Source organism: Rhipicephalus sanguineus, chromosome 1, assembly GCF_013339695.2.
Source record: "Rhipicephalus sanguineus isolate Rsan-2018 chromosome 1, BIME_Rsan_1.4, whole genome shotgun sequence".
Lineage (NCBI taxonomy): Eukaryota > Metazoa > Arthropoda > Arachnida > Ixodida > Ixodidae > Rhipicephalus > Rhipicephalus sanguineus.
In genome coordinates, this window is record NC_051176.1 from 333,551,495 (window position 1) to 333,565,750 (window position 14,256).

General features: G+C 45.6%; 1 protein-coding gene across 2 annotated transcripts in view; it reads left to right on the top strand.

Moving 5' to 3' along the window:
- The window catches only part of LOC119379560 (nose resistant to fluoxetine protein 6), a 188,172-nt gene that overhangs the window by 67,680 nt on the left and 106,236 nt on the right, over window positions 1–14,256 (top strand). The gene's annotated exons all lie outside the window — the stretch shown is intronic.

Here is a 14,256-nt window from a genome sequence, read left to right on the forward strand (position 1 = left end):
CCTTTGTCCCCGCTGTTATTCATGCTGTACATGGCGAGGATGGAAAAAGCGCTAGAAGGTAGCAACATTGGATTTAATTTGTCACACAAACAGGTCGGAGCGATGGTTGAGCAGAAGCTTCCAGGTCTATTTTATGCTGATGATATTGTCTTATTTGCGGACAGTCAAGATGATATACAGCGACTGGCAGATATATGCGGAAGGGAGTGTGAGGCTCTAGGACTAGGATTTAGTGCAACAAAATGTGGATTGATGGTATTCAATGATCACGGAGACCATACGGTATTAATACAGGGCCAAAAAATACCGAGGGTAAGCGAGTACAAGTACCTCGGAGTATGGGTAAATGAGGGGGATAGATATATGGAGGTACAAGAGAAAGCATCGGTAGCAAAGGGAAAGAGGAATGCTGCAATTATGAAGCACAGAGCTTTATGGGGATACAATAGGTACGAGGTGCTTCGAGGGCTGTGGAAGGGTGTGATGGTTCCGGGGCTTACATTTGGGAACTCAGTGGTGTGCATGAAGTCAGAGGTGCAATCAGGAATGGATGTAAATCAAAGGACGGTGGGCCGCCTCGCGTTGGGCGCTCACGGGAAGACGACAAATGAGGCGGTAAAGGGTGATATGGGATGGACAGGCTTTGAAGTGAGGGAAGCGCAGAGCAAAATGAGATTCGAAGAGAGGCTGAGGAAAATGAAGGAGAGTAGATGGGCAGAGAAGGTTTTCAGGTATTTGTATAGAAAAAGCGTTGACACGCAGTGGAGAAAAAGAACTAGGAGGCTCACCAGTAAATATACGGCTGGCAGTGCGGGCGATATGGCAACAAGGAGCATTAAGCGGAAGGTCAGAGAGGCGGAGAGGACTTATTGGATGACAGCGATGGAAAAGAAGCCGGCTCTGAGTAACTACCGAAAAGGAAAAAACGAAATAAGGAGGGAAAGGTTTTATGATAATTCAAGGGGAAGCGCTTTACTGTTTGAAGCAAGGTCGGGCTGCCTTAGAACGCGTAGTTATAAAGCGAGATTTAGTAACGAAGAAGAACAATGTACATGCTGCGGGGGAACTAAGGAAACGATGGAACATGTACTGATTGAATGTGGCGATATTCACCCAGGTATACGTGTGGGCACGAGTCTACATGAAGCCTTGGGTTTTAGGGACAACAATGGAAAGCTGAACACGTCCCGCGATAGAAATAAGTAAGAGACGGTTAGAGTATTGGTGGCAGAAAAGTAGAGATAAAGAACAAAAATAATAATGGGGGAAAAATAAGGTCATTCTGCCTTAAGAGGCAGAGAGATGGACCGTGAATTTATATTTTTGGTATAATAACATAGATTTAATCAATGTAGATAAGGTATTAGGCCAACATGAAACAAGGAAGCTTTTTTTTTTTTTTTTTTTTTTTTTTTTTTTTTTTTTTCGAGCCTGGTGGCAGACATGTCACCGCCCCGTTTTAAAGGGGACGCTCATAGCATCCATCCATCCATCCTCGGCGGAGCTCCCCGCGTGTGTGGAGAGAGTGTAGGAGAGGGTAGGTGCAGTGCTTCGCCGCTCCTTCTCTCGCCGTTCGCTCTCTCTCCTCCCTGCGCCCCACTCTCCCGTCCGCTGGAGTGAAGCGCGCGCCTCACTCTCGACCGTTCGCTGGCTGGGCGCCTCTCAAGGCGATGGCAGAAATCGGTGAAGGCGAATGTCTGACGGCGTCATTAATTTGCGCCATTAAAATTACTACGCCGTGTACTCTCGGCGCAAGAAATGCATTCGCATTTCCTCACGATTCCCTTCGGGGAGGTGGGGGCATTTTTTTTCGTAAAGTTTAGAAGCTTCAGTGGTCTGAAAATATTTTTAACGCAAAATATACCTTCTGTAAAGTAAGTATTCATTACTCAGATATTTATACATGGAGCAATATTGCAATGAAAATAATGCAAACATAGAACAATTTGGCAAAATTTCTTAGGCATATATGGCAGAATAATTGTAGTATTATTGCGGTTCTAACACCTTACACAAATGCCTTTGCTTAATACGCAAAACCAAATTTGGTATTGAAATGACAAACGATATTCTTGTAATAAATCTTTTTACAAACAACATTCAGACGACATTCTGGGTAATTCAGATGGTCATCGTAAAATAATTGACAGCGCAACGGGTTAAACACGGACAGAAAGAAGAAAAGGACACAGCGCTGAACTCACAACTATCTGTCCGTGTTTAACTTGTTGCGTTGTCAATTATTTTACGATGAACGTCCACCAACTAGCCCAACTCGCGATTCTAATTCAGATGGCTCCCACGTGACCAAAAAAAATTTTCTCTCAGATATATTCGAGCAATTCACTGTTTTCAATGCAATAACTCAGCAATTTTTTTTTCGATTACATTTGAGATGCTCGCCAAAATGGCTGGGACGTTTGGCGTGGAATGACCCATATGCATGTGTATAGTCTTGTGCGTCTTCTTTACTTAGCGACGACAACTATTACGCAAGAGAAGAGGAGCAGACGGCGCCAATGACGCCAATCTCTCCTTATATACATTTAATAAAAAATCATTTATTGTGTAGCAGAGTGATCTGCTTCTAGTGAAACACACGCAACAGCAAAGCAGTTGTCCCGTCTACACTGGCTTACAACAACGGCATTCTTAAAACATTATATTAAACTGTCTTTGCGCCTCTTCTGGCGACAGTTGCCAACTAGCTCTCTTACTCCTCTACCCGATTTTTTTTTTTTGCGCATGCACGCATAATAATTAATGTCCTCCTTTCAACTGTAGTATTCGTGCACATAAAGGTACACAACTTGAGTCTCAGATGTTCTGTTCTTGATGCGGAAGCACCCATGCAACAATCTTCCACAAGGATGATAAGTAACTAGCTGGTGTACGGCCTCTGCATATTGTGCAATGCGCGTTGTTGTTGGCGAAATCATAAAGAACGCTAACACGCTCGCGCGTCGTTTCCCTTCCTGGAAACCAAGCGTAGACAGAAGTGCCGCGGCCTTCAGCCAGTGCCAAGGCTCGTGCCAGGAAGCAGGGGTCGTCGAAACGTTGGCGGCAGGTTTCGTTGTTTATCTCACGGGGCTGAGAACGGAGACCTTCGATTATTGGTTCTACGTCACGCTGGCTGCTCTTCGGTCTGACTCACGGGTCGATGAGTGTTGTAGTTCGGCAAGACCACAGAAGGCACGACAACAAAAAGTCCCCCCCCCCCTTGCCCACCAACGCTATCGGTGTAGAATCGAGTGTGTATATACAACGAATTGTCCTATGTGACCAAGGATTCCTTACGTCCTGGCTATACTGTGGTCGTTACGGTGCGCGACCTTTACGACGAAGTGACCTGAGTAACGGAGCAATCCTAATGTACCCCAGCACATCGTTATAGAGGAGCTTCGCTATACCGTGGTAAACACCGCGTGCTTCTGAGCTTACTCTCCAATGTGCAGTGCGTTAGAAAATATTTTTCATGCGTTCGTTATTAAACAGTTAGTTAAATAACTCTTTTAATTAGTGACATCTGGGAATGGGGAAAAGATAGATTTATTATGGCAGAAGAGCTGAGCAGTCGGCCTGAATCAGTGTTCTGACCTGCTACTCAGCGTCGGGGAAGGGGAACGGGTGAAAAAGAGAGGAAGGCAGAAGGTGTTGATGGGGACGAAGGTGGCGATAAAACAAAAGCTTGGATGTCCAAAGGCTCTTTACAGTCTGTTGTCCAGTTCAGTCTCGTGCAAAAATTTGTTTAGTTTTGAGACACTGATGAAGAGGATCAGGCGAAGGTCCCAACAGAACGTTTTCCGATAATTGTTGCTTGACAAATTTCAACAAGAGGTTTGTCAGCCATTTTCTTTGCATAGCATATCGCGGGCAGACTTACAGGGTCTGTTCATTGTTCTCATAATTGCCACATTCCTCGGAATTCAGACTGTCTGCACGGCCGATAATGTGCAGAGGGCAATATCAATTTCTTGAACTGTATGCTTTACAAAAATTACCAATCGTATTCGATATCATTTGTTTACTTTAAGTTAAACGCGCACTCTTTTTCTGAGTAATATCGTTCCACGAGAGTTCCAGTGTGAGTTTGATGGTTTGTGGCGTAGTAAAGTATTCTAGTACTTCTGGTAGCCCAAGCAAGAATACGCACACAGGTCACAAGTTCCCATACGCGCCTCTCTAGCTTCGAACAATATTTTGTTTTAGGAAAGAAGTAGCATAATAAATCATCTGCCAGACGCGACGCCATGGACGCGTAATTCTTCGTGGACGTCTTATTCTCGATTTTTTTTTCGTTCGTGTCATTGGCCACTTGCCTTGGCTAATACGTCCGGCATCGGAATCGGCTGCAATTCGCTCTTACGACCAATATGCTCATCTTCGTGTTTGTAAAGCTAGCTTTTCTGGGTGGGAAAATGGAAAATAATTAGTTCTTTGAATCATTCGTTTTTTTTTAAACAGCACATCTGTTTAAGCTTGACCTCTGACCGTGCCGAACGTTAACAGAAAACTCCGCTCGGCGAAGTGTCGATGAGGAAGGAGGAGATGAGAAAGAGAGACATAGAAATAAATAAATAACTAAAACAAAGTAAACTTTCTTGGCGAGGCGGGATTCGAACCCGAGTACCCACGGTTCGAAGGCGAGCGTTATAATTACTAGGCTATGCACCAACATTTTTATTTTCTTTAATGCATGGGAATAATGCGATCAAAACTTGTCAACTATTCCTATAGAATTCATGCACCCACGCTTGCAAAACATGCATTTATGGGAAGCATGTGATTGCGTTATTGTATTGGTTCTACGGGGAACTTTTTATGGGCGAGAAAAAAAGAAAATGAGAGAGAGACGATTACTTTTTATTGCACACAGCCCGTACAAGCATGTACAGTTTGCTCGTACTAGAGTAATATAGCAAATTATGGAAATACGGTACGTAATTACGGTAAAGTCTTACCGTACCGTTCCTCCTTTCGCGCTCGTTGTGCTTTTGCCGCCCCTAATTCCAGTGAAGACACCCCAACACCACAAATGCATTTCCAAAAATTACTATGGGGTTGTCACACCTCCCTATTGCCTCTCGGCCTACGCATTGTTGAAGATGAAACTGTCGTTCGGGGCACGCACTGCCACTGGAACTGGGAGCTGCTTAAGCACAACGAGCGGGAAAGGAGGAGCGGTACGGTAAGACCGTACCGTAATTCCGTACCGTATTTCCGTAACTTGTTAAAAGACTCTAATATCACATCAGAAAAACGTAGACATTACTTTCGTAGTGAGGACACGCGAAAAGGACAAGCCCCTGCTATGCAGCCAATCAGCACTTCGTCTTCGTTTGAAGTACGATCGCTGCTGCCGTTAGTTGGGGCAAGGTTGCAGTGCGGAGAGGCCAGAGAGGCACACATGCGGGGAATTATGAAAAGGATATTTACACTGTTGTAAGAGCTTTTTGTGAATATCGGCCAAGTTATAGAGGAGACGGGGGGTGTGACGTTGGGCCAATCTTTAGTTCTAATACAGTTTCGGAGACAGCGTTTTTTCCCGGATTGTTAGCTGCCCAAACGCGCTGAGGACAAGAACATTTTGTGGTTGCTTGCACTGCCTATCAGGATTCTCGTATGTCTATGATTTGTGGTATCATCAGTGTAGATAGAGTATACCTTAGCAGCTCGTTGTATGTCGTAGACGCGATGTCAGAGGATTTATAACGGCTATTGAGCAGCAGCGATTCCATCGTGGGGCACCTCGCGGTGGGACGCAACAAATGCCCACTTGATAACCGCCCACACGCGTTACAGAAGCAGTCCTACAAATATGCATCATCAGACGAAATGTGCGACGTGATCGCGTAATGGCGCAAAAAATACCCCGTGGCCCCTCAAGCGTGGCTCGACGAGCCGCGCGTTCACTTCGTCGTTGCGGCGTTCGCGTGAATAAAAAATATAAAGCAGCGTTCGCGTGGCTCGGCCTGCTACACTTTCGCGGTCAAGACGTCTTGAGGGCATAAGGGACCCCAGTAATTTTCAATTTGTACTGGCATGTCGATTTAAGTCTCACGCCACGATAAGTATACGTCGTTCTACTTTCTCTGTCGAGTTAGCAGCGGACAGCATTTTCTTTTGACGCAACTATCGCGTGATAGTTACAATGTGGGCGCGGTGTAAGTACGCATAGCGAGCCACGAAAAATTCCCGTCTGCGAGGTCTCTGGTTTCTCATCTTGCGCTCAATTCGACGCACGTACATTTGCGACCTCTAAAGTGCACTTTTCTGCGTCGCTGTGGTGCCATAGTGTGGGTCGTCATTTCTTTATCGTGCTCCATTGGAACGATACCGCGGAGCGATCAACACTTTCAAGGCGAAAACTGGGGCGCCCACACCCGCTGCCTTTCCCGAGCGGTAAAATCCCCGCGACGTGTAAACTTTTTAGACTTGAGAAACAGCCCACTTTCTAATTTCTCTTTTTAAACATTTTCCGTGGGCCTTTTCTTTTTTACTTGCCTCGTATCTTTTCGTTTCATATTTACGTTTACATTTACTATAGACGATTTTACATAAGACACATGGGCTCCGTCATCTTGGGCTGTTAAAAGAATGTTTTCTTGTTTTTGTGTATCGCGACGTGAATTAGTAAAGTCGTAAAACGTCGAATGCACCAACCCAACGGTTTTCACGCGTATGCGTCTGCCGTAGCACTGTTCGTTTAGTGGTTAAAGATGAAAAACGGCAAGGCTACAGCCCAGTATGGCGGCACCGAAAACCATCCGTAAATATAGTACGCCTTCTGAAATAGCGCGACGACAGTTGTGTGAGCCAGCTATAGCGTTCTGTGGAGTGCGTCTCACAGGGCTGCTTCAACACTCTTGCGTTGGTTGAATTGTTTGATAATGCCTGGCGGCGCACAGTGCATAAACATGGAACACGAAAAGAGCAGTATTCATTTATTCGGTGTGTTTCGCTTTTCATTATGATGACTTTCTTTTTCTTTGTTGTGTGTGCGTCTGTGTGCGTATGTGTATGTGCGTGCGTGCATGTGTGTGTGCGTGCGTGTGTGTGTGAAAGTGAGAGAGAGAGAGAGATGGTGGTGGTGGCCGCTTAAATCGCGTCATTGGTCAGTTACGTTTTCTGTTTGTTTTACTTTTTTTCTTTTCGCCTGATCAGATGTTTTATCTAATATCCAGTTTGTTCCGCGCGGTCTTCAAGTGCCTTAACTAAACCACTTCAGTGTCCGTCTCCTCATCACCCCCTCCCTTCCAGCTCTTCTTTTTTTTTCTCGTATTCTTTTCTTATACTTCGTTCTCACGTATGCTTTTCCCACCATCTCAACGTACATGGTTGAAATGATGATAGGTTCTTCAATTGCAGAGCGTATTAAGCGTCCTCGAGCTTTCTAAGAAACGTGCACACATTGTGAGCACTTAGATCCATCCCTCAGGCGGTTTAAAAATAGTCTTGCCACTCGCCACTAGAATAACACTTATGGCCGGTTCGGCTTTTTCAGCACGGAAAGCCCACCTCCCGCGCTGGAGGGAGTGTGGGGAGTCCGGTGATTAGGAAAGATTGCAAAATATAGTTACCACGAACGTTGAAACATGCCCTCATACTCTCCCAGACGGAACCTTCTGATTAAACATGCCTTTCCGGAATAGTGTCCCGGCTTGAGACATTTCTTCATCTGGGAAAACGGAGAGTCCTCTCAGAGAAAACATCCCTTGCGTACATGTAAGTACACCCGGCGGCAAAAGATCACGAAAAGTGGGCTCCACTACAAATTCGAATTTCTGCTTTGTTAGTGCATGATGTCACTATTCTAGCGGGTAACTTTGCAGGTCGCAAGAACCGTCTGGAACGTTTAATTAGAGAATATGTTCCCAGACAAAGTGGTCATATAGCTTTCTCGAAAATTTCGCGTCCCGTCAACGTTTGCTTGAGGTTGTGCAGTCAGCTTCAAAAGTTTAGACACTACGGGGCACAAGAAAAAGCTGAATATTCCCGTTGTTTTGACAGGTAGCTGTGAATTAATATTTCCGGCGCGTTCTAAAACGAGCTAAGAGCACGTGCTGTGCAGTTCGACGGAATACAATAAAAAATTACTAGGAAATTCAAAGTTTCCTCAGACCTAGTGGTCTCAAAACTTTTCACGCCACCTGTACACATACACGTAAATGTAGGAAGCGCTCTTATAATAAAATTTAACAGTACCGGTGTGGAGCAGACCTCGTGCGACCACCCCAGGTTTCTTACGTTACCCACTTAACAAACGGTCATGCGCTGACAGCATAACCATTACAAGTCCGCTGTTTTTAACTCCGTTCATTGAGACACGATATACAATCGTGCATAACGGAAGGGGCGCGATTCGGTATAGTTCCGCAAGTTATCGCCGTCTCTGCTTCGTACTCTATGCGAAAGAAGAGGGTATATTTCTTCATGGCTTATTCCAACTAGCCCCCATATCAGCTTTACTTGTTTGTATATTTCTTTTCGCGTCGTTCATAGCCGGCCATAAAATACGGCTGTGAATGTGCAGAACAAGTATACAGTGGGTCTGCAGTGCGAAACTACAGCTCAGCATTTGGCCGTGACGCGGGTGGATGACTTTCATATTTGTTTGTTGTCCTGACGGTATAGTCGCACCTGTGATGCCTTTCCTGCGCACTCAGCGCGCAACTGAAACGCGAAATCAGCGTGTAGCTAACCACATGCTTTTCTGGTTAGCCTCGCTCCCTTCTGTCATTCGGTTTCCTTCCTCAGTGTGTTACAAAATGGGACACGTCAGCGAGCATGGAGGATGATATTGGTGTTAGCAAAGAAAGAAAGAAAGAAAGGAAGAAAGAAAGAAAGAGAGAAAGAAAGAAACAAAGAGAGAAAGAAAGCAAGAAAGAAAGAAAGAAAGAAAGAAAGAAAGAAAGAAAGAAAGAAAGAAAGAAAGAAAGAAAGAAAGAAAGAAAGAAAGAAAGAAAGAAAGAAAGAAAGAAAGAAAGAAAGAAACGTTTGTCGCATACGAGTGCAAACTAAAAACTTTTGGTCCTACGCTGCACTCAAGGGCCAATATTTCTTCAACAGAGCACAAGGTGAAGGAGAACTGTACACCAAAGAACATAGAAAATGATCGAAACTTGTTTCGTTAGGCCAGTTTCCATGCATCACCACGCCTTCCGTTCCAGCAAGAAGATGCACTGTGATAAAACGAAGAAAACTGTTCAGCAAACCACCATTACCAACGGAGTGTATCGTCCATGTGTGCACCACGTTGTCTCGCCTTAGTACGCGATTCATTATACTTAGCCGCACGAAGACGTTACCTGCTTACAAAGCAATTGTTAATGAAAAGTTAATCAATAGAACACCCGAGCTAAGTGAAGCCCACGACACCAACCATAGTCGTTGGTTTTTCCGAGTTTGCCAAACCGGGTGTCCGTTGGTTCGCGTAAAATGCGCAACTACGCTTGAAACTTTCACTCATCCTTTAGCAGGCACGTTGTAAATGTTCACAAACGTTAATCCCAATTCATGTTGGCCTCGGGAGCAGATTAATTTATTAGTGGCAGTCGCATAGAGTGAAACTCTTATTTCTTTTCCAACCACTTCCGGTCGTGCACTTACTTCCGGTTTTCTGAATATTCAGAAGTCTTGTAAAAAATAAAACTGGTACGAAACCGATGCTTCTGTTTAAAGTTAAGAGTTCGCTGGATACATATATGATATCGGAGCATAAGCTCACTTAAGATAAGGGTCAATTAACTGTCAGGATAATAAATGAAAATTAATTGAATGAGTTCATTGAAAGAGTAGACGGTTTTCTTTTGAACATATGGGATCGTAGCGGCACCTGGTGGAGCAGATCTCAACCACGCGCTTCTTTCTGCGTGGCCTAGATCCGAAACGCAAAAGAATACACCGGGGCACACGAAGGCCGAGGTGCGAATGCCACTACCAGACACGTAAGTCTAGAATTAGGATCGCTTCCAATTTTTAGTCATAAAATCAACAGTTTGGCAAAGCAATGGGAGAGATGTGGCGGGAATCGCCCCGACCTCTGTGTAAAGGAAAGCATTACTCAACCAACACGAACGAGGTACGCATAAACCGCCAGTCTCAAAGCGAATGTCGAACATATTTCCGAAAGCGTCTCACAAGCGTGTCGTTACGGCAAGGGTGTACCAATTTAGTGAGGGAGGACACGAGTTCGATTCCCGGCTTCGATGGCCGCGTTTCGATGCGAACTAAATGCAAGAGTAGCCGTCTACTTACACTTCGGTGCTCGTTAAAGAACCGCAGGCGGTCGAAATCGATCCGGAGCCCCCCACTATGGCGCACCTTATATCCTGGTTTTGGCTCGTAAAACCCCATAAATTATTATTATTATTATTATTATTATTATTATTATTATTATTATTATTATTATTATTATTATTATTATTATTATTATTATTATTATTATGACAGTTTCAACTTTCAAAATTCGCGCCTGCGGAAGCTACACTCTTGAGTGACTAAATCAAAGTATACACGATGTCACGGAGACCACGTGGTCCACGATAGAGTTTGCGGCACCGAACTCATACGGCGTGCGCTCAATTTTCGCTCACACTTAGCGCTTTTTCCTTTCACTGTCACTTTCGCTCTCTCTCTCTCTCTCACTGACAACGCCAGGATTATAGCTGGGAGTCGTACACTTGCGTCTCCCGGTCTCGTTTCGGAAAAGGCGCGCGTGGACGTCCTGAAAAGGTGGTTGGCAGTGGCGTTTTTAACATCACGCTATTCGGCTTTTGAAAAAAAAAAAATGACGTCTTCGTAATGGCTATCGCGAGGAGTCTGGCGAAGTGAGCCGCCTTTGGGTTCTCGGTTTTACAAGCGATATTACTTTTTATATAGCCATCGACTGTCAATCATAGTTCGTGATGGTGTTTAATGTAATAATAATAATTGATGAGTTTTACGTCCCAATACCACTATATGATTATGAAGGACGCCGTATATAGCGGGGGGCTCCGTAGTAGAAGGCTCAGGAAATTTCAACCACCTGGTGTTCTTTAACGTGCACCTAAATCTAAGTACACAGACCTCTATAGCATTTTCCCCTTGATCGAAAATGTGGCCGCCGCGGACGGGATCCGATACTTCGGCCTCCGGATCAGCAGTCGAGCACCATAACCGCTAGACCACCAAGGCGGGTGAGCGTTTAATGTAAGGATGCGATACCTCTGATACACTTAATTTAGAATCTAAACTCGGTGTCTACGCTCAGTTAAGAACGATCGATTTGGAAAACACCACTTCGCTCTGACATCTCGCACGCGCCGTCGGAGAGACTTTCCGCATAAGATATGAGAGCATTCCCTGGCTTTTCCAACCTTGAAGCCACACGCCGATAATTTTTTTTTTATGTGCCTGATGGCTGGAATCGACCGAAGGCTATAATTAACGCGTAAAACGGAGGCGGGAAGCGTGGATATCTGTCGGGCTTAAATGATGACGTCACGTTCATGCGCAATGGCGAAAATCCACGAATGACATTTCGGACTCGTTGCATGCATTCGGTGTGCTCGAATACCTTGAAGAAAGGCGCCATAGTTAACCAAAATGACGCGCTCGGTGTAGCTGACGCGGCGGAGGCAACAGCTATTAGTGTAGAGAAGCGAGGCTGAACCATAATTCGGTCTTAGCAGCCATCACCAGTGTAATGCTGCTTCCGTCAAATACACCGTTTACTGCCTGAGGTTTCGGACCATTCACTTCCAAGTCGTGCCTGCGACACAATGCTGTAACAATATTTCTTTACTTCCATCTCTTTACACAGGAAGATGTGGAAAGAAAGGAAAGGCAGGGATGTCAACTAGACGCGCGTCCGGTTTGCTAGCCTGCGCTGGGAGAAAGAGATTAACGGATGAGGAGAGGGCAAGAGGTGGGAGGAAGATGCTATCAAGGTGGAACATGTGCACGCCTATACAAGCGCTCAGCCCGTTCAGCTCTAAAAGACTAGCAATGCCGCGTCGCTTTGCTGGCCTGCGACGCGTAGGGCCATGGTCCGAGAATCGTTTCCTTTTAGAACGGTTTTTGTGTTTTTGTATCGCTTTGTCCCCGAACGCGATGTTCCTCACGCTGCTTTGAACCAGACAACAGACTGTTCTGCTTATATATTTTCATTAAGCTTAAGTAGCCTAACTGACGTGTGTATATATATATATATATATATAATTTTTTTATTTCTTTTTTGCCGATCTATGTTTCTAACTACACAATTTCAGCATTACTATCATAGTAATGGCAGCCTTATGTGGGCTGACGTTTATACTACCATCTACACACACACACTTCAAAGCACTAGTGTTCATACGCCAGCTCAATAGTTATTGATCAGAGGCGTGAGATACGGAGGGGGACAGGTGCCGTGACCCCTCCCTCCCCCCCCCCCCCCCCCCAAACACTTTCACAGGAAATTCTTGGTAAAAATATCTCGTGTGAGCCATCTCGTTCAATAAAAATGTCCTTACTGGATTGCAACCACTGATAACTCATATTTGAAGGTATGAGATCAAAGGGCGCCAAATAGAGCACCAATTATTCGAGATATTGGTCTTAAAGAGCGTTGACATCATGGTCGAAAAAGCTAATTATACGCTAACGGACTCATGAGCCGACTCACTCAGACTCAGATAGAGCCGCGAGCCTGAGTCTGAGTGAGTCTGAGTGAGTCTGAGTGAGCAATATTTTGGTGAGTTTCAGTCCGAGTGAGTCCGGCTGAGAAAATTTCAGTCAGTCTTGAGTCCGAGTGAGCTCTAAGGGCAAAATATATTTCATGAGTAAGTCTGAGTGAGCTCCACATTTTTGCCGACCTATGGTGCCGGACACCGGATTATACCGTGATCCATTTGGAGAAATGATCTGAGCATGCAAAGGTGCCGGAGACGCCTTGAGTGTCTGTCGGCAAATGAGCCTCCTCGCCTCAGCGTCTACGATGCCCAGGCCGCGGCTACCGTCGTGGCGCTCGATTTCGCGCGATGCTGCGGCGATCGGTATAACCCGCTTCGTCGCGACTGCCGCGCAAGTGGGAGTAGCCGTCTCACTTCGGGGGTATACGTCCGCGTCGGAAATGTAGGTGCTTGCGTCCCCCTGCCTTCTGTGCAGGGTAGCAGCTCGCGCTTGTCGCCGTTTCGCGTGGTAGTGTGGGTTCATGTAATGTGGTCCACGCAGATCCTTGCTCTTACTTTTTTTTTCTTTATTGCCTATGTACATACATACAGCAGTGACAAACAAATATATACCGAACAAAGAACAAAAAATAAAAAATACAGTTTGCAAGCTTCTTAAAATTTCTTCATCTGTAGAAGGCTTTCTACTTGATGAAGCCAATCCGGTACATCTTGCTGGACCTTTTGTGTTTCCACAAATGAACATATATACTCGAAGAAGTAGTGTCGAACCGGACGTGCATATCATGAGGTATGAGTGTGGTCTCGTCTCCGCACAACTGCGGCGTTAGGAGGTGACGTATTCGTGCCCGCAGGGAGCTCCCTTGGGATTTTGCGCTTAGTCTTTCGCGCTCGGCCATGAGTGTGGTCAGGGCGAGTTCCTCGGATGCGTTCATCGCGCCCAGCTCGCTGAGGCCGTCTGCGTACTTGTTTTCGCGAAGACCGAGGGCCGCCTTACAGGCAATCTATTTGCTCGGCCGATTTCAGTTTGTCGAGTGGCTTGGAAAGGGAGATCGTAGGCGATTCTGCTTATGATGAAGGTCTGCACTAGTTTCATATATAAGTATCCGTCATTTCCAACTCTCTTACGACTGATTTTCTCAACGAGGCTAGTGGCAGCACGCACCTTGCGTTTGCGTTTGGACTGGGCGATGCCGGCACTGCCTGTTTCTTGTATACGCATTCGAACTCTCGCAGCTGCTGGACTCTTTCGATGTGTTTGCCCTCCAGTAAAGTTGCAGTGGTTCTGTTCGTTCGGGTTTTTGGTAATCGAATACGTACGTATTCTGATTTTCTCCGACCGCATTTCATGCCGGCCTGTGCCGCGGGTGTTTCGACCTTGTATAGGGCTCGTCGAAGTCTGTCCTCGCAAGAGCCTATGGTAGCCCAGTGCATAATGTCGTCGGCGTACATTGCCGCGCCGAGGTCTCTTGTTTCCTGCAACTGTAGGGCGAGGAGAGGAATTGCACCTTGAGGCGTGCCGCGGTCCGCCAGTTCATAAAGATTATTTCACCGCATCCGACGTTCTGAAAACAATCTAGCACAACGTGCCTATTCA